General features: G+C 39.0%; 1 pseudogene; it reads right to left on the reverse strand.

Moving 5' to 3' along the window:
• Positions 1-774: 774 nt before the first annotated feature.
• On the reverse strand, positions 775-892 carry LOC129881235 (5S ribosomal RNA; annotated as a pseudogene).
• Positions 893-25590: the final 24698 nt, after the last annotated feature.

The raw sequence follows: 25590 nt of genomic DNA on the forward strand, positions 1-25590 counted from the left end.
ATGTTGACAGGAATGCTTAAATTTCAAGCAAGATCCCATACTGGCACAAGTTAACAGGAGCTTAAGGCCAATAATAAATAGATAGAAGTTGCGGTATCTGAGACCGTGTGAAGAATTATTAGTAGAACCCTAAGGGATGGGTGCCTACCACAAGGGGTGAATACGATAAGAGAGTAGGACTGATCAAACTAAGGACCGTGTAAAGGGTAGTAGGGCCATGTTTGGGTAAAGATTAAGTTATGAAAACAACGTCATTGGCCGCTGATATAGTGACATACAAGTAGAAAGAAGAAAAAATTGAAAATCTCTTACGGTAGGAAATGAGGAGACCAAGGAGTACGTAAAGGAAGAAAAGAAAGGAGTAGGACATAATAGCATTGGCGCGAGCAAGTTCTAGTGTGAAGTAGATATGTAGAGCAAGATGGGATGGGAAATGAAAAGATTATGTCTATCTCATACAAGTTATATCAGAATGGTTATTCAACCTATGGATATATATATGTTGAGTATAGGGTCAAGGGAGAAGTACATGAGAAAAGGAGCTAGGATGTTTTGGATATGTTACAGAGAGATGTCAAGATGGGTTAGACCAAACTATCGAGATGGAGTAAGTACTAAGGGAAAAATAGGAACTAGTTGTGGTTGAACCAATGATTTATCCCGACGTCGAGTGTAAGACAGGGGCGAGGCGAAGCATGAAGACTAGCAAGAAGACGCTAAGGTAAATCTTGGTCTAGGTTGAGTGCCTTCGCACATTATTGCATGTTTTGCAATGGAATGTGACACGTGAACTTCCTGGGGGTCACCCATCCTAGTACTACTCTCTCCCAAGCACGTTTAACTTTGAAATTCCAGTGGGATCCAGTGTGTTAATGCTGCTATAATCATACGAGATAGAAGAATCCGAACTAGCGGCAAAGCAACGACATAAGATTATGTACCTAGAGTGTTATAAGTTACATTAAGGGAATTATAAAAGGGCTTAAGCAAAGCAAGCAGGATTAGCTAATTACTAACAGATGGCGCACTTGTATGCTACAGTTCTTCAACATAATACTAGTTAATGATAGGAAAACCACTAAATGTCTATATAGGTCATTGTGTGAGGGGACTTCATCACAACTTGGTAGCCGACATTAATGGGCAAAAAGCAAAACCCCAAAAGGCGGGGGTACTAGTTGATGTCATCTAAAGAAGGCAAGAAGTAATATACGAGGTCGAATATTCCATAACACAACCTTGGCTACAACACTCACTTTGCACTTTTTGGACAAATAATTCTATATGGAATGTTATCCGCAGTTTAACAAGATCATCCCATGTTCCTCTAATCAAAGACTACCTGCTTAGACGAGATGGTGTGAAATTATAGGTCAAGAGGGTGGTAGGACCTTATAGAGTTCCCATAGCTATTGTCCTAGACGAAGGAGCCCATGTTACAGTTAACTACCAAAGATCAGTTTACGAAGAGATTGGGAAGACACATAGGTCTCCGTATACCATTTTACCCTAAGACTGGTGGACAGACTAAGCTTACTAGTTAAACATTAGACGATATTTTATGGTCCTACACGGTTGACTCCAAAGGTAGCTCATAAAATTGCCTACCACCTGTCAAAAGTACTTACGATATTAACTATTATTTTAGTATCCAAATGGCCCCATACGAGACTTGGTATAGCGGATAGTGTAGGTCACCAATTGATTGGTTTGATGGTAGTAAAACATGACTAATACATCCAGATGTGATTTAATAAGTAGTATAGAAGGTGAAGATTATTCTGGGAGAGATTATTAGTAGCTCCAAGTCGACAGAAGTCATACGCGGATAATCGACGTTGATCTTTAGAGTTTCAAGTTATAATTAAGTACTCTCAAAAGTGTCATCCACAAAGAAAGTGATGAGAGCCAGCAAGAAAGAGGACCTTAGTACGAGAGGCATTGGCTCGTATCAGACCCTCCGTCGAATAGACAAGGTTGCCTGCGAGTTGGACTTACCAGCGGATCCAGAAGCAGTACATCCCATCTTCCAAGTATTGATGCTTCACAAGTGTATTGGTGATCCGTTCCAAGTATATTCTGGAGAGGATATCTAGGTCACAGAGGAGTTATTCTATGAGAAGCAATCGGTCGCCATCCTAGATCGACAAAGTAGGGTGGTGGTGAATTAAGGACGTAGCTTCAGTCAAGGTGTTATGGCGAAATGAGAGTTGAGAAGAAATGACCTCGGAAGCTAAAAGGGAAATGAAGCACAAATATCCGTACCTATTCTCTACGTCTACAAGTAATCCCAACCTTTGGAACTATGATATTAATTGCTCGGTGAAAGTATGTGTTATTGCGATGGAACAGAGAAACTCTCTATATAGTCGGTATAAGATCTTGAGGAGGGTTTTGGTTCATATTTGAGGACGAATGTTCTAAAGGGGGAAAGGATGTTACACCCTGTACTTTTGTACCTTGTAAGGTTCTTAAGCTTCTTAAGTATCTTGAAAGGTTCTTAAGTTTTTGGAAGGATTCTTAAGATTCTTAAAGCTTCTCAAGCTTCTTAGAAGTTACCGTGGGAGCTGGATAGTCCATAACGCTATCAAACAACTCTAAGGAAAGGAGAATGTGATACCTCATGATAGAGAAGATTGGAAATAGCGTTGTAAGAATCCGAAAGAAGTTGGATAGCAAATAATGAGTCGTAGGAGTCGATTTACTTAAATAAGCTACAACCTTGAAATTTTACATACTTAAGCTACTTGATTACATACCAAGCTTACGTATCAAGGATTACATAGGTTCGTAAAGTAAGATGAGATTACGAACCCACAAGGAGGAAAAAAGAGTGACACGTAGAAGCATGAGAGAGTACCACATGGCAGCAAGGGAGAGTGCCACGTGGAAGCATCTAGAGCAAGGGGTGGACCCCACCTGCCACATGGCAGCCTACGGTAGGAAGAAGGGATGTGTTTGCCCAATGAGGGCTTGACACGTGTCACCACTTAGGGCTTGACACATGTCACCACTTAGGGGTTGACACGTGTCACCACTTAGGGGTTGACACATGTCATCCCCCAAAACTAGCTTATATATATATATATATATATATATATATATATATATATATATATATATATATATATATATATATATTATGACTCATTCTTATCTATAAGCAAGTCATTTATCTTCATAGTTCAAAAGACTTGTACAGAAAGAAATAAGAGAAGAAAATCTAGAACTAGAGAGAGTAGGTTCGGCCAAGGAGAAAGAAAGATAAGCCTCCAATTTTGTTTCGTGAATTAATTATCTAGGGTATACCACGATGTTATTATGATGTTAGTAATGTAAATTTATGGTTTGTAGCAGCACTAAAACGTTAGCAAGCAGCCACCAAGTTTTAGTCGCGCTAAAGGAATTTTCGAGGCAAGTTTTGGCGAGTTTCGGGGAAGGTAAGGTTTTCTCTTTCAAATTGGAGTTTATGATGATGTTATAAGGTATATTAAAGGTCTTAAATAATGTTGGAACTGGAAAAATTGCATAAGGATTCTTGACGTTAGAAACAAACTAAATTGAAGTCGTCATAGCTAAATCGAAGTTGCGTAGGGTGTTGTGATTGTGGGATGCGGTTGTAGCTGGTGTGGTTGTGTGTTGAAGGGATATAAAGGGTTATAAAAAGGGTGTGTTTGCTTCTGGTTGCAGCCACACTACCCTTTGTTTAGTATGGTTAAAGGTTTTACGATATAAAAGTTAAAAACTCTATTTTGGTATCATAGTTTTGAGCTAGTTGTTTGGAGTTGTATTAGGTAATGTTGAAGTTATTTATTTATATATATGATGGTGTTTTTTGTTGTTGGTATGGTTTTTGACATTTTGTCTGAGTGAAATCTTAGGGATGTTTAGGTTATAGGGGAGAAGCTGCCTGATTTTCGGTAACTTTGGAACTAGTAACAGACTAGTCGAGGGTATTGGATAAGGAAATGATTGCTATGGGTACTTGGTTGTAGAGTTAGAAATCAGAAAGCGATAGGTCATTAACCTCAGTATTACTCTCATGTTATTAGGTCAAGCAGGTAACGAGGCGAGCTTGATTACAGTTATCCGCAAAAGGTATGTGAAGCTTACCCTTTCTTTTCTTTTGGCATGTCTAAGCCTTAAGTTATATATATTCGAAACTTGGGAGTCATTCCATTCCTAAAGCTCTCAGTATGAGTCAAGACTCTTGTTCACTTCTGGATGTTAGAACTCCTGCACTAAGTGGACTCATGGCCTTTTAAGTCTTCTGTAGGATGATAAGTAGTATATATAAGGCTTGCCTATTTCTCTCTTTGAAAGGGGCTTAAGGTAAGGGAAAGGATGTCTAATATAAGTTTAGAGATAATTCCATTTATAGGTTCCAGATGTAATTCGTGAGTCGTAGTCACCTCTGAATACTAAGGGTCCTAAAGTAATTAGATTACTACTCCCAAGCCACCTATAGGTGGAATAGTCAGTGGAAATGTAAGCTCCTATTCTGAAAGGCTATGAGAGTATAATGTCTCTGATTACATAAACTGTATCTCTGATTGCATAAGCTATCTGTTTGATTGCATAAATTGTATGGCAATATCTTGGTACATGCCTGCGGTTCCTGAGGCCCTAATTGTTGAAATCCGTAATAACATCCAAAGGGTACCTCAGAGAATTACTTCCCTCGTCTTCAAGTAACGGTTCACTTGACTGTTTCATTGTGTCTCAGGAGATGACCTAGTTGCATATGGTTTCTCACTACTCTACTCGTGCATATGGTAACCTTTCTTTCACCGAGTCCCACGATGGGGAGAGAATGTTATCGTGCACACCTTTAGTACTCCTTTACCGAGTCCCGGGCTGACTATGTATATGTATGTATAAAGTATACAAAGATAAATTGTGTATACGATGAAGTTGAAGAATATGATGACACTATATGTGATGAAGTAATTCACCGAGTCTTGGGCTGGATATATATATACGATGATATGATGAAAATATGGATTGGGTCGTATGTTTTTCAGCCCTGTTTTAAATTATGGATCGGGTCGTACATTCCTCAGTATTGTTTTAAATTATGGATCAGGCCAAACGTTCCTCAGGATATTTTATTATATAAGGATCAGGCCGAACTTTCCTCAGTATAGTTTACTATGTGATAATGGCACCGAGTCCCATAAAGGGGCCAGGTGCGGTACATTATGTACACTACTCTTTCACCGAGTTCCTCACTAAAGGGTCGAATATGATAGATAGGCATGCATATGAAAACATAGTGATGTACTTATAATGTACGAAATGATATCGTATATGATGATATGGTAACACCGAGTCCCATAACGGGCCGAAAGTGATATATGAGGATGATATGCATCCCCTCTTTTCATAAGATACAGGTAAAGTAAATTGTTAATTGTTATACTTGTTTCCTGCATCCCTATTTCAGTTGTTGTTTCAGTTATGATATGTTATGCTTTATATACTCAGTACATATATCGGACTGACCTCCCTTTCTTTGGGGGAGATGCATTTCATACCTATAGGTACATGTACCTACTTTGAAGATTTGTTATCTTAGGACTCTCATTCAGCTATATTTGAAGTGCTCCCCTATTCTGGAGCCTAGATTTTTGTGCTGATTGTATAATATATATAGTTGTTTATTCAGGAGTACGGTAGGGGACCTGTCCCTCCATATGTCACTATTAATATTCTTAGATGTCTGTAGATATATATAGGTAGGTTTTTTACGAGTTTGATTCAGTTGTCCCTATATGACATATTATAGATGTTATTATGTTAAGGCAGCCTTATCGGCCCTTGCATGACATGGTGCAAATGAAAGAGACTATACGCAGACGAATTTGCTATCACCTTCTGAATTCTTGTGTATAGTTCTTATAGTTGAGATTTATGTATACGGGGGTCCAAGTTAGACTCTAGTCACAGCCTACGGAGTTGGGTCGTGACATTTTCCCCCCATGTAAAAAGTGTGGGAGGAGCCACAAAAGGGGAGTGCTTGGAGAGGTCAAATGTGTGTTTCAAATGCAGCAAACAGGGTCATCATGCTAGGGATTATAGAGATGGTGGTGGTGGTAGGCCTTAAGTCTAAGTTTCTAATGGACAACAAGCTCAAGGAGGAGGTCAACACACCAATATTTTCTATGCCTTTTATGGTAGGCAAGATTTAAGGAAGCACCAAATGTTGTTACTGGTATGTTAAAGTCTTTGCTTTTGATGTATATGCATTGTTAAACCTGGATGCAAACTTGTTACATAATATGTTTGATATATTTCCCTAAATATTAGTAGAACCTTATTTGGTGTCTACCCCCATGGGTGCATCGGTTGTGGCTAGAAAGGTCTATAAGGGTTGTCCCGTGTCCATTGTGCAAAAAGTTTTCCCTTATGATCTCATAGAGCTTGACATGGTAGGTTTTGATTTTATACATGGGATGGATTGGTTACACGTGTCTTATGCTTCCATAGATTATAGAAGTCATTGAGTCAAGTTTTAATTCTCAAATGATTTTGTCCTTGAATGGGAGGGTCGTTATATGGTAGTGAAGGGTAAGGGTTGAATCTATCACATTATGAGGGTTAGGGATGTTTACTCCAAACATCTTTCTCTCCTTGATGTTTTCCCCAATGACCTTCCCGGTATCTTTCCCAAAGAGGAAGTTGACTTTGGTATTGATCTCCTCCCCTATACGCAACCTATCTCTATTCTTCCTTACCGAATGGTCGTGGTAGAATTAAAGGAGTTGAAGGAACCATTAAAGGACCTATTATAAAAATGGTTTATAAGACCACATATTTCATCATAGGGTACTCTCGTGCTATTTGTAAGAAAGAAGGATGGGTCGCTTCGAATGTGCATTAACTTTTTGTAATTGCACAAGGTGACCATTAAGAATAAGTACCCAATCCCTATGATAGATGATTTTTTTTATCAATTACAAGGGGAAAGTCACTTCTATACAATTAACCTTCGGTCTGAAAATCACAAACTAAGGGTGAGGGATTGTGACATTCCCAAGATGGCTTTTCAAACAAGGTATGGATACTTAGAGTTTGCAGTGATGAATTTTGGGTTGATGAATGCACCAACGGTGTTTATCGACCTAATGAATAAAGTTTTCAAACCCTACCTTGATACTTTTGTTGTGGTCTTCATTGATGGTATTTTAATCTACTCTCAGGGTGAGGAAGAGCATAAGAATAACTTGAGGATTGTGCTCCAAACATTGAGGCATAGGCAATTGTTTGCAAAATTTAGTAAGTGTGAATTTTGGTTAAAAGAGGTTGCTTTCCTTGGTCACATAGTGTCCGATGATAGGATAATGGTTGATCCTAAGAAAATAGAGGCGATCAAGAATTGACCTAGACTATTATCTCCTTCAGACATTTGGAGCTTCTTGGGTCTAGCCGATTATTATAGATGGTTCATTGAAGGGTTCTCTACAATCTCATCACCTATGAAAAAATTAACACAAAAGAAGGCAAAGTTCATATGGATGAACGAGTGTGAAAAGGGTTTCCAAACTTTGAAAGATCGACTTACCTCCGTTCCTATGTTGACACTGCCAGAACCATTAGAAGTATTTGTGGTTTATTGTGATGTTTCAATGATTGGTTTGGGTTGTGTATTGATGCAGAATGGTAAAGTTGTAGCCTATGCTTCTAGGGAATTAAAAGTGCATGAGCGTAACAACCTCTACCACTCATTGAGTTTACCTATAATACTACTACCACTTAAGTATCAAGATGGCGCAGTTTGAGGATTTGTATAGGAGATGATGTACGTCCCCAGTGGGATAGTTTGAAGTAGCTGAGATGACCTTTTTATGTCCCAATTTGGTACTTGATGCTTTAGAGAAGGTGAAGGTCATTAGAGAAAGGTTGAAGATGGCTCAAAGTCGTCAAAAATCCTATTCCTAAACTAGGAGAGGGATGTTGAGTTTAATGTAGATAATTGGGTGTATTTGAAGGTTTCAACTATGAAGGGTGTGGTCCAGTTTGGTAAAAAACGATAACTGATACCTAGGTATATAGGGCCTTATAGAATATTAAAGTGGGTTGGCAAGGTTGCCTACGAATTGGAATTACCTTCGGAAATGACCAGGATTTATCCGGTGTTTCATGTGTCTATGTTTAGGAAATATGTGGGAGATCCTAATTCTATTGTGCCTTTGAAGGTAGTGAATGTTGATGGGAATTTGACCTATGAAGAGACTCTGGTTGAAATTTTAGACCGGAAAGTCAAGAGATTGAGGAATAAAGAAGTTGCATCCGTTAAAGCCCTTTAGAGAAATCAATAAGTTGAAACTGTTACATGGAAAGCGAAAGCGGATATGATGAAATGTTACCCTTATCTCTTTCATTCCACTTAAGCCTTTAGTACTAAGTCATTTATGCTCAAGTATTTAAAACTCTTATGTTTCAGTTTTCCAAGTCTTCATATGCATATTCTTGAAAGTTGAATTTTAAAATCTCTATACAAAAAAGGGGATATCCAGATTTGCAACAACTATAGAGGTATCAAGCTTCTAACCCATACTATGAAAGTGTGGGAAAGAGTGGTAGATATGAGGGTAAGGAGAGACGTGTCTATTTCAGAGAACCAGTTCGTATTTATGCCGGGACACTCAACTACAAAAGCCATACATCTTATGAGGAGACTAGTGGAGTAGTATAAGGAGAGAAAGAGGGACTTGCATATGGTATTCATCGATCTAGAAAAGGCCTACGATAAAGTGCCATGAGAGATACTATGGAGATGTCTGGAGGTTAAAGGTGTACCTGCGGCATACATTAGGGTAATCAAGGACATGTATGAGGGGGACAAAACCAGGGTAAGGACAGTTGGAGGTGACTTAGAGCACTTCCCAGTTGTGATGGGGTTGCCTTAAGAATCAGCTCTTAGTCCATTTTTATTTGCCTTAGTGATAGATGGATTAACGCAACAAATTCAGGGTGAGGTACCATGGTGTATGCTTTTCACGGATGACATAGTCTTGATCGATGAGACTCGTAGCGGAGTTAACGCTAAGCTGGAGGATTGTAGACAGACCTTGGAGTCTAAAGGGTTTAAGATGAGTAGGACCAAGAAAGAGTAGTTAGAGTTCAAGTTCAGTGAGACACCTCAGGAGGTTGGCACAAAAATTAGGGTTGGTGACCAGGCCATAAAAAAAAAGTAGTTTGAAGTACCTTGGGTCTATTATGCAAGGCAGCGGGGAGATTGACAATTATGTCACACATCGTATTGGGCAGAGTGGATGAAATTAAGGCTCGCTTCTGGTATGTTATGTGACAAGAAGGTTCCTTCACAACTTAAGGGAAAGTTCTACAAAGTGGTGGTTAGACCGGCTATGTTATACGGGGCAGAGTGTTGGCCAGTTAAGGTATCTCACATTCAAAATATGAAAGTTGATAAAATGATAATGTTGAGATAGATGTGTGGGCATACCAGGAGTGACATGATTAGAAATGAGGCTATTCGGGACAAAGTAGGAGTAGCTTTGATGAAAGATAAGATACGGAAAATACGACTGAGATAGTTTGGGCATGTGAAGAGGAGAGACACAGATGCCCTAGTGTGGAGGTGTGAGAGGTTAGTCATGGATGGTTTCAGAAGAGGTAGGGGTAGGCCGAAGAAATATTGGAGAGAAGTGATTAGACAGGACATAGCACAATTACAACTTACCGAGGACATGACCTTAGATAGGAGGGTGTGGAGGACCCACATTAGGGTAGAAGACTAGTTCATAGTCTCATTATTCTTTCTTATTAGTAGGTGTATTAGCGCACTATAACTCCCTGTGGTCTGATGTCTATTATTATTCATTACTTTATGTACTTTGATTGCTCTATATTATCTGAGTTGCTTTCGTTACTTGCTTTTCCATATCACTTTAAACTTCTTATTCTTATATGACTTCTTTTTTTGATTTTACTGAGTTGAGGATTTTTCAGAAATAGCCGTCCTACCTTGGTAGAAGTAAGGTCTGCGTACACTTTACCCTCTCTAAGCCCCATATTGTAGGATTTCACTGGGTTGTTGATGTATGTTTTATATTTAAGTTTAAAGATTTTATGTTTGATGCATGTCAAGTGTCATTGTATATGTGTTGGGTTGCTAGTTCTCATTACATGTCCTTCTCTATGCTAATGATTCTCATTTGAGGACGAATGTTCCTAAGGGGGAGATATTGTAATACCCCAGAAATGTGAAAGGTCCTAAGTAAAGGAACTAAGGATATATTTTTAGAAAGTTGCAGACACTAGAACCAAGAGCTGACCACGGAAGCCATCACGTGCAGTGATAAGCACCACAGACAGTAGTGAACAACCATGGTAGAGATTCAGAGATTCGAACCTGCAAAAAAGGGACCGCGATGAAGACCATGGACTGTGGTGATAATCATGGAATGAGAATCCCTCTGTGGTGAACCCTTGCAAAAATACTCAGGAAATATCCCAAGGCAAGGTTCATGGGTGACCACCACGGATAGTGGATACCTCCACGGAGTGTGGTGTTTCCTCCTGGTGGAGACTCTTCAAGCCAACCTGTAGGACCTGCACCACGGCCACCTTTCACGGCCCATAATGTCCTTCACGGACCATGAAGAGGTCCCATGGTGAAACTTCAGAGACTACCCTGCAGGCCCTTTTCCAATATATTTCTAAGTCCCTTACCACAGAAGTCCACCACAGACCATGGTGAGCACCACGGACCGTGAATAGTCCCCATGAAATCCATTCCCACTAGATTTTAAAAGGGGTATTTTAGTCTTTTCCTCCATTCAAATTTTAAATGGTGGTTTTGGTGGCTGAATGCTTCTATTTAAAGACCCTAAAACCTTTAAAACCCTCATTCCCATAATAGACTCTATGCACTAAACTTTCCTCCTCTCAAACTCTCCCAAGAACTTCAAGGCAAAGTTAGCGTTTTCATCTCAAGGCATTTCAAGTCTCCTTTTTCTTCAAGTTTCCATAGGGATTTTGTGTCTCCAAGGTATATGAGTTTTTTATCCATGGGTTCTTTCACTCATAGAGACCAAATGTTTTCTCTCAAACTAGCATTTTAATTCTAAAATATTAATTCTCATGGGCTTTTACACAATGACTCTAAATGCATTGATTATAAAGTATTTTAAGTTTAGTTACATATTTTGATATATATTGACTCTTGATTACATAAAATGAATAATTTGCTAAAGTTCCTATATGAAGGCTTTGAAAATATTTTAAGACATATATGGTGGGTTGTTTTAATATGTGTTTTTTGGTGCATTTCCACTACTCTCATGCATGCAAGTATTGTTTAAATTCACTTGATGGTTTTCATGAAATGAACCCACCCAATTTCCTTATTTGAAGTAAAGTTGAAATGAAAGATTGACTCCAAATGAATGATATGAAGCAAATGCTTATTTAATTGTAGTCTTATGAAATGATTGATTTACGAAAAGGCTTCTTAGCCAATGTAAGGTTTCAATGTGAAATAATAATTCTCGCATTGAATCAAATGAAATATTTTGGTGAGCTATTCTATTAAATGATGATTTAATGATAAAGTTATATAACACTTATGCTAGTATGATGTTTAAAACATTTTAAAGAATGAAGGAAATATCTGTGCCACCATAGGGGCCCTTGTAGCTATCTAGGCTAGTGTATCCACAAAAGCATCAAAGTTAAAGTTAAAGAATGAAGGAAATATTTTTCTATTAGGAGTGTGCCCTACAAGGCAACCTCTCCTATCTTAGTGAAGTAGTCATCGGCCTGTCTCAATGCAGGATTCATCGGGCTGTATCGATGAAAGAGTCATCGAATTTCATGTATTAGCTCGCATGGTCTTATATGTCAATTACAGTCAGTATATTCAAAGTACTAACACATACTTTTACCTACATACTATCACCATATAGGAACTGGCATTTCTTAATACTAACTATCCCATGGCTAAGTTGATCGTTGATGGCTACCACATTTGGTGAGTTCTCATGTTCTTGGAATAACACTCCTAACCTATCTAGCTTATGTTATATTTAGACATTTGAGTTATATTTTGGTTTTTTGACATAATCTTGAGCGTGAGCTAGGGACAAGTCTTAGGCTCCACCAAGTCTTAATGTACAAAGTAATGTTGGAAATAAGAAATGATGATATGTTGACTTGATTCTTATTGAATGTAAAACCCTTAGTTCCGATTTCCCCTATGTTTTCTTTGGTTGTTGTTTATCATTATCGATGAAATGCTAAATGAATGCTAAGAGGCTTGGGTAAGGTACCTTTGAGTACATCATTTGTCATGTTGCATCCAGGCCCTAGGATTGTATCGTGACAGGAAGTTGAGAAATAAAGATGTTGCATTCGTGAAAGTGCTTTGGAAGAATCAATTAGTTAAGGGTGCTAAATGGTAGGCTGAAGCCAATATTATATCTCGTTATCCTCATTTCTTTCCCTCTGTTATAGCTTTAGGTATTTACATTCCTCATTTTCACTCTTTCAATTTCAAGCTTTTCATTTATTCTCATATTTTATATGCATGGATGATTATGAAATCTATTTTAAGTCATGTTTTAGCTTGGGGTTGATTACTCCTTGGTTTATGCATTTTGATGTGTTGTTGCATTCCTGTTGGGTTTGTAGATATCTTTCCCTACTCTTTTCATGCTAGCTTGAGTCCCATTCGATAACGAATATTCCCAAGGTGGATATATTATAATACCCCAGAATTTTGGAAGTTGAAACAAAAGGAAAAATGTAGAAATTTCTTCTGGTGCAGGTTTGTACGGGCCTACCTATGGCCCGTACAAAGATCTATAGACTATAGGAGGCAGTCTTAGGTTGGTTCTGAGCAGTTGGGAAAAATGAATATGTATTAGATCGATCTATGAGTTGAACCTACACACCATATAAGGTCGTATGGTCCATAGGTATGGGTCATAGAAGGTTCCTGAAGGTATTCAAAATTTAAAGTCTATGAACATTTCCTATGAACAAACATGATGGTTCATAGAAGCTTGAATAAGTCGTAGGAAGTGATCATAGGAGGAGGCTCAAAACCGGGGTCTTGGTGCTGTATAGGAAGAGGAGGGTCTATGAATTGTAAGCTACTAGATGACCCATAAGTCCAAGTCGTAAAGTCAAAATGTAATTTCTAGTAGCTATTATTTTGGTGCACAAATTCTATGGATGAGTCAAATGACTTGTAGGATTTGAGGTATGATCTCAGTTTTGGATATTGTTACCATGAACCATTTTGATGAATTTTCAAAGGACCTACGACCCGTAGGTCCTAGTCATAGGGTCACTTTGGGATTTGAATTATCATTAAGAGGGATTGATGTAGAGACTTGGTAAAGGATTCTCTAGTAGCAACCGAGTCTTGGTAAAGGAGTCTCTAGTAGCAACCTCTAGTCTCAAACTACGCTCCCTCGTAGGTTGTCTTAAATAATTTAGCTAGTGGATCCACAAAAGTAACTTACACCTTGAAGTTGATCGAACAAGTCATCAATCCTTGAAATGGGATACGTATTATTAATTCTTACCTTTTTCAAGTGATGGTAGTCTATACACATACAGAGAAAACCATCCTTCTTCCTAACAAAGAGAACCAGAGCACCCCTATCATGACCTAACCTCGTAAGCCGTGATGGGTGCCTGAACTGGGCACTCGCGTATATTCCTGCTACCTGTAAGTCAAGTTGTCCCATGTTTAAGTTATAGAACATCAACAGGCCAGATAACATATAAGCCGGTGAGGCATGTCAAAGGTACCACTATACATACATGCATATACAACCCATACAGAACCCACATATATGTCCACAAACCTATAAGAGTAAGAACAATAACACAAGACGGGAAAGGGATCCAGCCGTAGCTGTGAACAAATAAATATATACATCGAGGGTTAATACCAAAACTAGGCTCCAGCATAATGGAGTGCTTCTAAACTGCTGAGTGGAACTCCTATGCTGATGGATCCCCAAAATGTGTATTTGTACCTACGGGCATGAACGCAGCCCCTCCCCTCCCCCCCCCCAAGAAATGAGGGTCAGTATGACATATGTACTGAGTATGTAAAGCATAGACATCATAAGGAAATTACAGTTGGCGTAGGGATGCAGGGGCAAGTATAATATTTAACTATTTATCGTACTTGCATCGTATAAAAGAAAGTCATACATATTACCATCACGTACTGTGCCTGACCCATTTTGGGGACTCAGTGTACCATCTACATTATTCTGTCATCATATGTACAAATATATTATTAGCGATGTGGAACATACATCCCGATCCATGTATATACTATGTACATGCGGAGGAACGTACAACCCAATCCGCACATCATATAATAATGCCAAGGAACGATGGCCCGATCTACATATCATATAGTAATGCCGAGGAACGTTTGGTCCAATCTATGTATCATATAGTAATACCGAGGAACGTTCGGTCTTATCCACATATCATATAGTGATAATTATATTATAGCCGGCCTGAGACTCAGTGAAATATGTATTACAGTATACACAAATCAAGTAGTGAGTAACCATATACAATCTAAATCATTATCGGAGACTCCATAATGTAAGAAAATTAAGCTATCGTCCGAGTACCAGAATAGTAGTGTAGCCATCTCGAGTGCCTTCTAAATGCCATTAAGGCCTATATCACTTAGGATCTCGGGGACCCTAGACATGTACTAAAGTAATACTAACAGTTCATAGAATCAGGGATACCCATCGTCACATAGTCCTTATGACTAGGAGCTTATGCATCTAGTACTTCTCAACCTATGGAGTTCAAGAAAAGTAGTTTAACTTACTATAAGAGTTTGACATTCATAAGTGATTAAGAGATACAGATTACAGTTAGGACTTAAAAGTGGAGTTACCCCAGAGCTCGTGTCACATTTTACTTACAATTAGGACATGCCAAAGGAGGAGAAAGAATAAGATTTACCTAGTCTCTACTTTTCCTCAAGGAGTCATCATTACATATATCGTACCCGGACCGTCATGGGCTCGGTATCATAACCTTATTATTGCATTACCTTACCATCATAGCACCACACTTATGTCAAAGACATATCAAGAGGAAAGAAGGGTAGATCTACATATTTATGCTAAAACATACCAAGAGAAAGGAGATAACATCACATACTTACTACTCTCCATCATATAGAATCCTTGAGAAGCAATAACTCACCTAGTATAGGAATTCTACCATCGAGAAGTGAATAAGACTTATGAGTCAGACTTGGGGTTATATGAATAGAATTATCCCCACATTTTTTATATCAATCACTTAAGGCTAAGACATGCCAAAAAAAGAAGGATAGATTCACATACTTATGCCAAATACATGCCAAGAGAAAGCTTCACATACCTATGTAAAATACATGCCAAGAGAAAGCTTCACATACCTTTTTCATGATTAATTAAAATCCGGCTTGCCTTGATACCTTATTAACCTATTTGACATGAAAATAATACTAAGATTAATAGCATTTGACTTTCCAATATCCCACCCTATAACCAAGTACTAATAGGATTTATTTCCTTATCCATTACCCTAGATTAGTTTGTTACTAGTTCTGATGCTACCGAAAATCGGGCAGTATTTCCCCTTAACTTCAACATCCCCGAGGTTTCAACTCGGCCACAGTGTCAACAACCATACCAAAAACAACAACCAGCATCATATATACAAGTAACCCACCTCAACATTACACAATACAACTCCAAACAACTAGCTCAAAACTATGATACAAAAATAGAGTTTTTAATCTTTATTTTCACAAAATCATTAACCATACCAAGTGGAGGGTTGTGTGGATGAAACCAAAAGCACCCACACCCTTTTTAAAACAATTTTAATCCCTACAACACGCAACCCAACCAGCTACACCCGCAGCACCATAACGACAATCCACTACTCGACTTTGATTTAGCTATAACCACTTCAATTTAGTTTGTTTCTAACGTCAAGCATCCTTATGTAATTTTTACACTTACAACCTTATTTAAGACATGTATATACCTCATAAAAACATCATAGACTCTATTTTGAAAGGTAAACCCTTACCTTTCCCGAAACTCGTCAAACTAATCGAAACTTGCCGCTGAAGTTCCTTTAGCACGCCTAAAACTTCGTGGCTGTTTGATAACTTTTTAGGCTGCTCCAAATATTAAATTTTCATTAATAACACCTTCATAACATCTTGGTACACCCTAGATAATTAATTCATGGAGCGAAATCGAAGAACTCACCTTTTGTTTCCTTCCAAAACCGTGGCTCTCTCCCTCTCTAGTTTTTTCTCTTCTCTTCTTTCTTATTCTTGAATTATCTAGATAAGTATGGAACTATAATAAGTCATAAGACATATATATAGATTCCACCTAAGGGTATGACATATATCAACCTCTAAGTGGTGACACATGTCAAGCCCTAAGTGGTGATATGTGTCAAGCTCTTAGTGGGCCAATACACCCCTTTCTTGCAATCACAAGCTGCCACATGGCATGTGGGTGTCCACCACCCTTGCTCCAGCTTTTGGCACGTGACACTCTCTCATGCTGCCACATGACACTCTCTCATGCTGCCACATGACACTCTCTCATGCTGCCATGTGGAACTATCTTTTCCCCCTCGTGGGTTCGTAATCTCATCTTACTTTACGAACCTATGTAATCCTTGCTACGTAAGCTTGGCATGTACTCCACTAGCTTAAGTATGTAAGATTTCCAAGTTGGTAGCTTACATAAATAAGTCATGTCCTATGACTCATCATTCGGTCTCCAACTTCTTCTGGATTCGTATAACTCTATTTCCAATCTTCTCTACTATGGGGTATCACATTCTCCTTTCCTTAGAGTTATTTGATAGCATTATTGATTATCCGTCTCACATGGCAACTCTTAAGAATCTTAAGAAGCTTTTAGAAGCTTTAAGAAACTTTAGAAAACCTGAAGAAACTTAAAAGGCTTATGATCCTTCCATGAAACTAAAGAGCCTTCAAGAGACTTAAGAATGTATTCCAAGGTACAAAAGTACAGGGTATAACATCCTTCCCCCCTTTAGAACATTCTTCCTCGAATATGAACCAAAACCTTTGTCAAGATCTTATACAGACTATATGGAGAGTTTCTCTGTTCCATTGCTATAGCATATACTTTCATCGAGCCATCACTATCAGAGTCCCAAAGGTTGGGATTACCTGTAGCATAAAGGGTAGGTATGGATACCTGTATTTCATTTACTCTTTAGCTTCCCAAGTCATTTCTTCGCAATTTATTTTGCCACAACACCTTGATGGAAGCTACATCCTTAGTTCACAATCTCCTACTCCGCCAATCCAGGATGGCGATAGGTTGCTTCTCGTTGGATAAATCCTCTATGACTTGGATATCCTTTATGAGATATACTTAGGCTGGATTACCAACACACTTGCAAAGCATTGATACATAGAAGACTAGATGTACTACTTTAGATTTGCTGGTAAGTCCAGCTCATACGCAACCTTGCCTATTTGGTGGAGGATCTAATACGACCAATGTATCTAGGACTAAGGTCCTCTTTCCTGCTGGATCTTATTAGTTTTTATCACGACCCAACCCCGTAGGTTGTGACTGGGGTCTGACCTGGATCCCCCATACACATATCTATCAGTTATAGTCACATTGAACTGTAAATAAAACAATATCATATAACAGAGCCCCGCTGGCTATAACATTTACATACACCTGTAGCCCTTTTTGTTTGTATCACAACATGATAGGGCACGCAAGCCGACAAGGCTGCCATAACATAAGAACATATACAATATATCATATAGACCCAGCTGAACAAAACTGACATATACAACCCACATATACATGTCTGTAGACCTCTAAACATATAAATGACAACATATGGCGGGACAGGGCCCCCGTCGTACCCCTAAATGGATAAAACAATTTATATACATCCGTGGACAGTATCAAAACTAGGCCCTGATATAATAGAGCCTCTTCCAACTGAGCTGCGTGGAATCTTAAGTTGACAGACTCCTAAAATCTGTATCTGTACCTGCAGGCATGAAAGCAGCCCCCCGGGAAAGGGGGTCAGTACGACATATGTACTGAGTATGTAAAATGTAACATAATACACTGGAGGTGTATTCGAAATAGAGAAGCGGGGGAACAAATTATCAAATCGAAGTCATGTACCTGTACTCTGTGAATCACAAAAGCATGCATGCTCAATTTATACAATATAGCCGGCCTTTTCAGTGGTCTGGTGAATCACATCTGTAGGACCATCATAGGCCTGGCGCTATCACCACCTTATTACAACATATCATCATATATATATACACATATCCTGGCCCTCTACTGAGGGACTCAGGGAATAATATAGTAAACTATGCACGAGAACATATCCTGGTCCGGGACTCAGGCAAAGAAGTGTTACAATATACACGAGTAGAGTAGTGAGTAACTATATGCAATTTAAATCATTATTAGAGACTTGACTGTATAAGAAGATTAAAATTTTGTTGGAGGACTCGAGTAGTAGTGTAGTCATCTTGAGTGACTTCTAAATGCCATTATGGGCAATATAAATTATAATCTCGGGGCTCCTAGACATGTACTAAAGTAAATCCAAATCGCTTATGGAACCAGAAACATTTGTTAACACATAGTCTGTAAGACTTGGAGCCTGTATATTTGTTACCTCTTTAACATATAAAAGTTTCCAGGGAAATAGTTCTACTACTATCAGAGTTCGATATTCAAAAGTAATTAAGAGATATTTAAGAATGGAGTTACCTCGGAGTTCAGATCAGATTCAACTTACGACTAAGACAAGGACATGCCCCAAAAGAAGAAAAAAATAAGCTCTATCTAGTCTGTACTTTCCTTCAGGTGATCTTCATATACATATTTCGTACCCGGCCCTTCACGGGGCTCGGTGAACCACTATGGCATTGTAACCTCATTTTCGTATCAAATACATCTCAATGGAAATGAGAGATAGCTTCCCATACATTACATTCTGACTCATAGAAGCCCTACTAGGCAATACTTAATCTTCACAAGAACTCTAATACTGAACAGTGGATAGGGGTTATGAAGCGTACTCAGAATTCTGGGAATGGAATTATCCCCGCACTTCATATACAATTCACTTGCAGGGGGGTCGTGTGGATGAAACCAGCAGCTCCACCACCTCATTTAGAACATTTTTATACCCTGAAACCACAAGCCACACCCCTGCAGAAGCACCTCACAAGAACATCACTCTATTTCGGAAACAATTCGACTATAGCGACTTCAATTTAGTTTATTCCAAACGTCGAACTTTTTATGACTTTTCCACAAATTCCAGCAGACCAAAAGGTGTGTAATACACCCTATAATAACACCATAAAGTGAAAATTTAACGGAGAATCCTTACCTTACCCGAAATTGGCCAAAACTAGCCAAATCGCAACTCGAAACTTCTTCAAACGCGCTGAACTTGAGCGGGCTGTTTGTGAGACTTCCTCGCTGCCCCAAATTGGATTTTATCGTTATTAAACATCATCATATAACCACAGGATACCATAATTAATTAATTTATGGAATGAAACCCGAAATCTTACCCAAAAGGGTCAAATCCATAGCCCTTCTCCCTTGTCCCTTTCACGTTTTTCTCTTATTTTCTCTTCCAAATTCCAATTGCAAAGCTGGAGTTTTAGTTCCATGAACGTCTTAAAATACATATATACATATCCACGTAGTTAAGGTACACCGTATATAATTAATTCACGAAAGAAAATTGAAAAACTTACCTTTAAACTTCGAAGGCCATGGCTGCCTCTCTATGTCTCTCTTTCACATTTTGTTTTCTCTATGTTGGCTGATGTTTTAATGAACAACTGAAGTATATGATACATATACATATATATATGTGGCTTTAGGGTGTGACACGTGTCATCCCCAAGAGGTGACACGTGTCCAGCCCCAAGAGGTGACACGTGTCCAGCCCCTATTGGGCCACCGCACCTACATGTTCAAGGAGGGGATGCCACGTGCCAGTAGGGCCCACCTACCCCAAGCAGGTGGGTCACCTTCTTGACCCCAAGCAGGTGGGTCACCTGCCTGCTTAGGTGCTTCCACGTGTCACACTCCCATCTGCTGCCCCGATTTTTTTTTCTTCCTCGTGGGTTCGTAATCTCATCTCACTTTAAGAGCCTATGAAACCTTTGCTACATAAGCTTGGTATGGAATCAAGTAAATCACATATGTACAACTTCTAACTTAGTAGTTTACGTAGATAAGTCAAGTCCTATGACTCGTTACTTGGCCTCCAACTCCTTCTGACTTCTCTTGACCCTATTTCCAACCTTCCCTACCACGGGGTGTCACATTCTCCCTTCTTAGAGTTTCTCAATAGGGTCGTAAATTAAGTAGATCACATACTAGCTTCTAAGTAACTTAGGAGACATTCCGAGTTTAAAAGTGTGGGGTGTAATAGTTTCTCTATGGGTGGTACCTTTGAAAATGCCCGATCATTAACTTTAAACTCTAAAAGTTGACGTCGATTACCCACGTATGACTTCTGTCAATTTTGGGCGGCTAATAACCTCTTCTGCATGAGCTTCACCTTTTATACAACTTATTGGACCATATACGAGCCTATTAGTCATGTTTTACCAATATCAACTAACCAATTGGCGACCTACACAGTCTACCCTACAAAGTCTCATATGGGGTCATCTGGATACTAGCGTAACAATTAGTATCATAAGTAATCTTGATAGATAGTAGGTAATTATCCTAGATACCTTTGAAGTCAACCGTATAGGCCCGCAATATGTCCTCTAGCATTTAGCTAGTAAGCGTGATTTGTCCCTTGATCTGAGGGTACAATGGTGTACGAAGACCTATCTGTCTTCCCAATCTCTTGTGGACTAATCTTTAGTAGTTAGTTGTAAATTGGGCTCCTTCATTCGAGACACCAACTATGAGAACTTCGTAAGGTCTCAGCACCCTCTTGACCTATAAATTCACAGCATCTTAGTTGAACAGGTAGTCCTTGAGTGAAGGAACATAGGTTGATATTGTTAATTTGTGGATAACATTTCAAATAGAATCATCTGTCCATGAAGTGCAAAGTGAGTCTTATAGACAGGGTTGTATTGTGGAATCTTCGACCTCGTGTATTACTTCTTGCCTCCATTAGATGACATCAACTGGTACACCTACTTTTTTGGGTTTTGTTCTGCTAGCAGGTAGTGTCGAAGTTCCGACACACAAAGACCCCCATAGCCGTTCTATATTTTGTTGTCACTAGCTAGTATTATATTGAAGAACTATGGCATACAAGTGCGTCGTCCATTGGTACTCAGCTAATCTGGCTCATTTTGCTCGAGCCCTTTTACACTCCCTTAACCCAACTTATAACACTCTAGGTATATACTCTCGTATCATTGCTTCATCGTTAATTCAGATTCTTCCATGCTACTTCTTCTATGACCCATTACATTGTAATGCTTGCAATAATTAGCGATGACACTAAACCTAGCCCAATATTTATCTTAGCATTGTCTCTCTAGTATTTAGGTTTCGCCTTGCCCTCTCCTCTTTTATCTTACAACCGGTATCGGGGTAACTCTTTAGTTCATCCATGGCCATGTCCTTTTTGTAATTTGGTGGAACTACCTTTTATACTTGTCTACAACATATACAAAATATCATAACCCCGTTTTCTTCATGTACTCCTCTACTTCATCTTATGTTGCATATAAAAATATTCATAGGTTGCACCACTACCTTTATACAACTTTTATAAGGTAGGCATAATCCTTTTCATTTTTGGGCTCCTTCCATTTCATATCTCCCACCAGCTGTCTGAAGACATTCATATCCGTCACCATTCTTCTTACCATCCTAGTATCGATCCTCTAATTACCATTATTATGGATACGATCTTTCAAGATATATTACAACCTTATTTTTCATCCTTTTTTTACTTCTAAGAAAATTGTGGCAGAGTTTCCTCTATATTACTTCCTATCTCAAAACCTGCAAGCAGGAGATACTAACAATGCCTCATAGGGACAACATATATATGCATATCACGACCACATAGGGTGCCCAATAACAACAACAAAAGGAGATATATGTGATGGTGGGGAAAAAAGTCTAGATTTATTGATATGTATACACCTTGGAAGAAGATTAATGATATACCTATAACTAAATTGGTGGTGCCTCCTGATCCTGCCTACTAGCCAAGGCATACATGCAATTCGAAAGGCCACTAGAATTGGAAACTCCCCCACAGCCTCTACCACGACCTGCTGGTGCCTGCATACTCCGTCCCATAGGACGCATAGCTACAAAAAAAAAAAAAGAACCAGCAATCGACCCCATAAACTGGGTTGCGCCATTCGGTTTACCCTTAAGTGGGCAATTTCTCATAAAATGGCCTTGACGGCCATAAATAAAACAACTACCTTTGTTCATCTGTGAGCCCGAGACTTTGAAGCTTTGTCCGGCTTCTACTTACCCTACTCTATGAAGTCTTTTGTTTACACATTGTAGGGATGCACTCTGGGTTATCTGGAGAGGATATCTGCTATACTGTTGAGGTTGCCTGCCTCGAGACTCACCATAATAACCAGCTGATTTAGTTCTCTTCCATTGGTCTCTGTTATAACCTCAACCAGACTGATGCCCTCTGTGCCAATCCTCCACCCCTTGTACATATGCCTATACTCGGGCAATATTCATGATTAGCTGAGAAGCCATCGCCATACAACTATCAATTAAGTAACGATCTATCCCCATCATATAGCGATGCACCCTATCTGCTATGTCAGCTACAATAATAGGTGCATGTCTCGCTAGTGAGTCAAACTGAAGGTTATAATCCCGAATACTCCGACCATCTACTTTAATTGTAGAAATTTGTCAACTCTGGCTCGTCTCATTTCTGAAGGTAGAAAATGGCCGAGCAAGGCTTCTACAAACTCATCCCATTCTGCAAGAGGAGCACCCTCGCCCCTCAATAATTCCCAAGACTCATACTAGTTAAAGGCTACGTCACGCAGCCGATATGAAGCCAATTCAACTGAATCAGTCTCTGAGGCCCTAATGACCCACAATGTATTCTACGTTTGTCGAATAAACTCCTGTAGGTCCTCTACGGGTCTTGACCCATAAAATACTAGGGATTACAAGACAAGAAGTAGTGAAGCCTTTGATACCTTGCATATTGGCTTCAACCAACCTATGTCACTAAGCCTGCTCAGTCATCAATTAGGTCAGCAACTGCACTACATCTCTCATAGCTCTATCTTTCACCCTTTGTTGTAGGGCTGGAGGCTCCGGTACTGGAGCTTTAGGAACTACAACTGTTGCTGCCCTAAACTCCTCTAGAGGTGATGGGGTATTAGAACTCGCTGACTGAGGCATAATCCTTGGCATATATTGGGCGTGAGCCCTAGTATCCCTCGAGGTCTGACTGGTTTCCCCCGCCGCCAACTTGCCCTTCTGGGCGGTTGTTGCTTTCCTCAAAAGCATTACTGCAAACATAATGGTAAGTTAATGAAGGGTCAACCTAATAATGTAGCTCAATCGCATGATCTAAGATAAGAAATAAGGATAACATCTTAAATGCCCTGTAGCTTTCTATTTATAGATATGGTGCACAGCACACCAATAAACAAGACTCTACTAGACACGGTCTGTAGACATTCTGAGGAAGAATTGCTCTGATATCACTTATATCACGACCCAACCCCGTAGGCCGTGGCGGGTGCCCGAACTGGGCACTTGTGCATATCCCTACTATCTATAAGTAAATTTGTCCTCTGTTTAAGTTATAACACATCAACAGGCAAGATAAAATATAAGCCAGTAAGGCTTATCATAGGCACCAATGTACATACATGCATATACAACCCATACACAACCCACATACATGTCTACAGACCTCTAAGAGTAAGAACAGTAACATAAGGCAGGACAAGGCCCCCGCCGTACCCATGAACAAATAAATATATACATCAAGGGTTAATACCAAAACTAGGCTCTGGCATAATGGAGCACTTCTGAACTGCTGAGTGGAACTCCTACGCTGATGGATCCCTAAATTGTGTATTTGTACCTACGGGCATGAACGCAGCCCCCCCTCCGAGAAAGGTATGGTTAGTATGACATATATACTGAGTATGTAAATCATAAACATCATAAGTAAATTACAGTTGGCATAGGGATGCAGGGGGAAAGTATAACATTTAACCATTTACCGTACTCGCATCATATAGGGTCATCCAACCTATGCTCATGTTTAACATGAGGTATACCATCCCCTTTAGGTTCCCCATCCTGCAGGTTAGTGATTTTCTCTTGACATCCCCTTCATCACCAACAGACTTCTCAGTATCAGCCAACACAAAAAAAATCTTATGGTGAAGGGGTTGTAGGAGCATTGAGTCAATACCTTGGGCTTTTATTCCTTGGTGTAAATTGATCTTCTTGAGAATAGTATTGGGGTTGGGAATAATAATATACCAGGGGGTTATGGGGAGGGGATCTAGTCAATACCTGTCATCTTCTAATGTTGTTCTAATTTTTCCGTCTGTTTTTGATCAGAGGAAGAGTACTTTTTTGGTGTAGATTATACTTGACACTAACATTGTTTTTTGGCTTGTTTTGATTGTACCCTCTGAAATTCTTTTTGTTTTGTGTTTTCCATTATCGCTATTATTGCTTTTGCTACTCTGGTTGGTTTTGTTGTTGATTATTCTTGGTACCTGAAATACTAGCAGAAACATTAGCATTAACTAGTTGAGAAATTTGGTTATGAGATTGGATTTGGTGCTTATCTCCATGAGTTGGGTTCTTGTCATTTTTGTTAACAGTTTCTAACTCATTTCTCCTCTTATACATATCATCTCTTCCTTTGATATTGTAGACATGAACTATATGACCTTGATTCTTACAATATATGAAGTATTTCAGGAATACCTTCATACTTAATGGTTTGCCATTTTCCAATAGTCTGATCAATTTTATCATATCCCATCCATATGTGACTTTTGTTATGTCAATTTGTACTCTAATCTTCAAAACACTTTCTCCAACCTTCTGAATAGATGCTCAGTCTAAACAAAGAGTTTTTCCAAAATGTTGTAATAGAGCCAAAATAAATTATCTGTTATAACAATGCCAAGATAGTCCTAGTAGAGTTACCCATATAGGAACTATATGGGTCTCTTCATCAGGTCTGAAAGTAGGTGAACATGCCTATAACCTTATTATTTTACCCTTAATGTACATTCTTTGTTGTGTCCAAACAATGATGTGGTCATGTTCATAATCCAAATCTATATAGACATGTTTGGCATCAAAATAATCAATCTTAACCCCTCTAGTAAGTTGCGGGAGAAGAATAAAGAATTTCTTGATAAGCTCTATCTTAGGCATGGTGCTTTATAAACTTGGCAACAATAGTATATTTGCATCTCTCAACTAACTTAATCATGAAATCATCCTTCTCAAAAATAACTACAGGTAGTCCTTGCCTTAAAGT

The sequence above is a fragment of the Solanum dulcamara genome, chromosome 2 (assembly GCF_947179165.1).
Source record: "Solanum dulcamara chromosome 2, daSolDulc1.2, whole genome shotgun sequence".
NCBI classification, from domain to species: domain Eukaryota; kingdom Viridiplantae; phylum Streptophyta; class Magnoliopsida; order Solanales; family Solanaceae; genus Solanum; species Solanum dulcamara.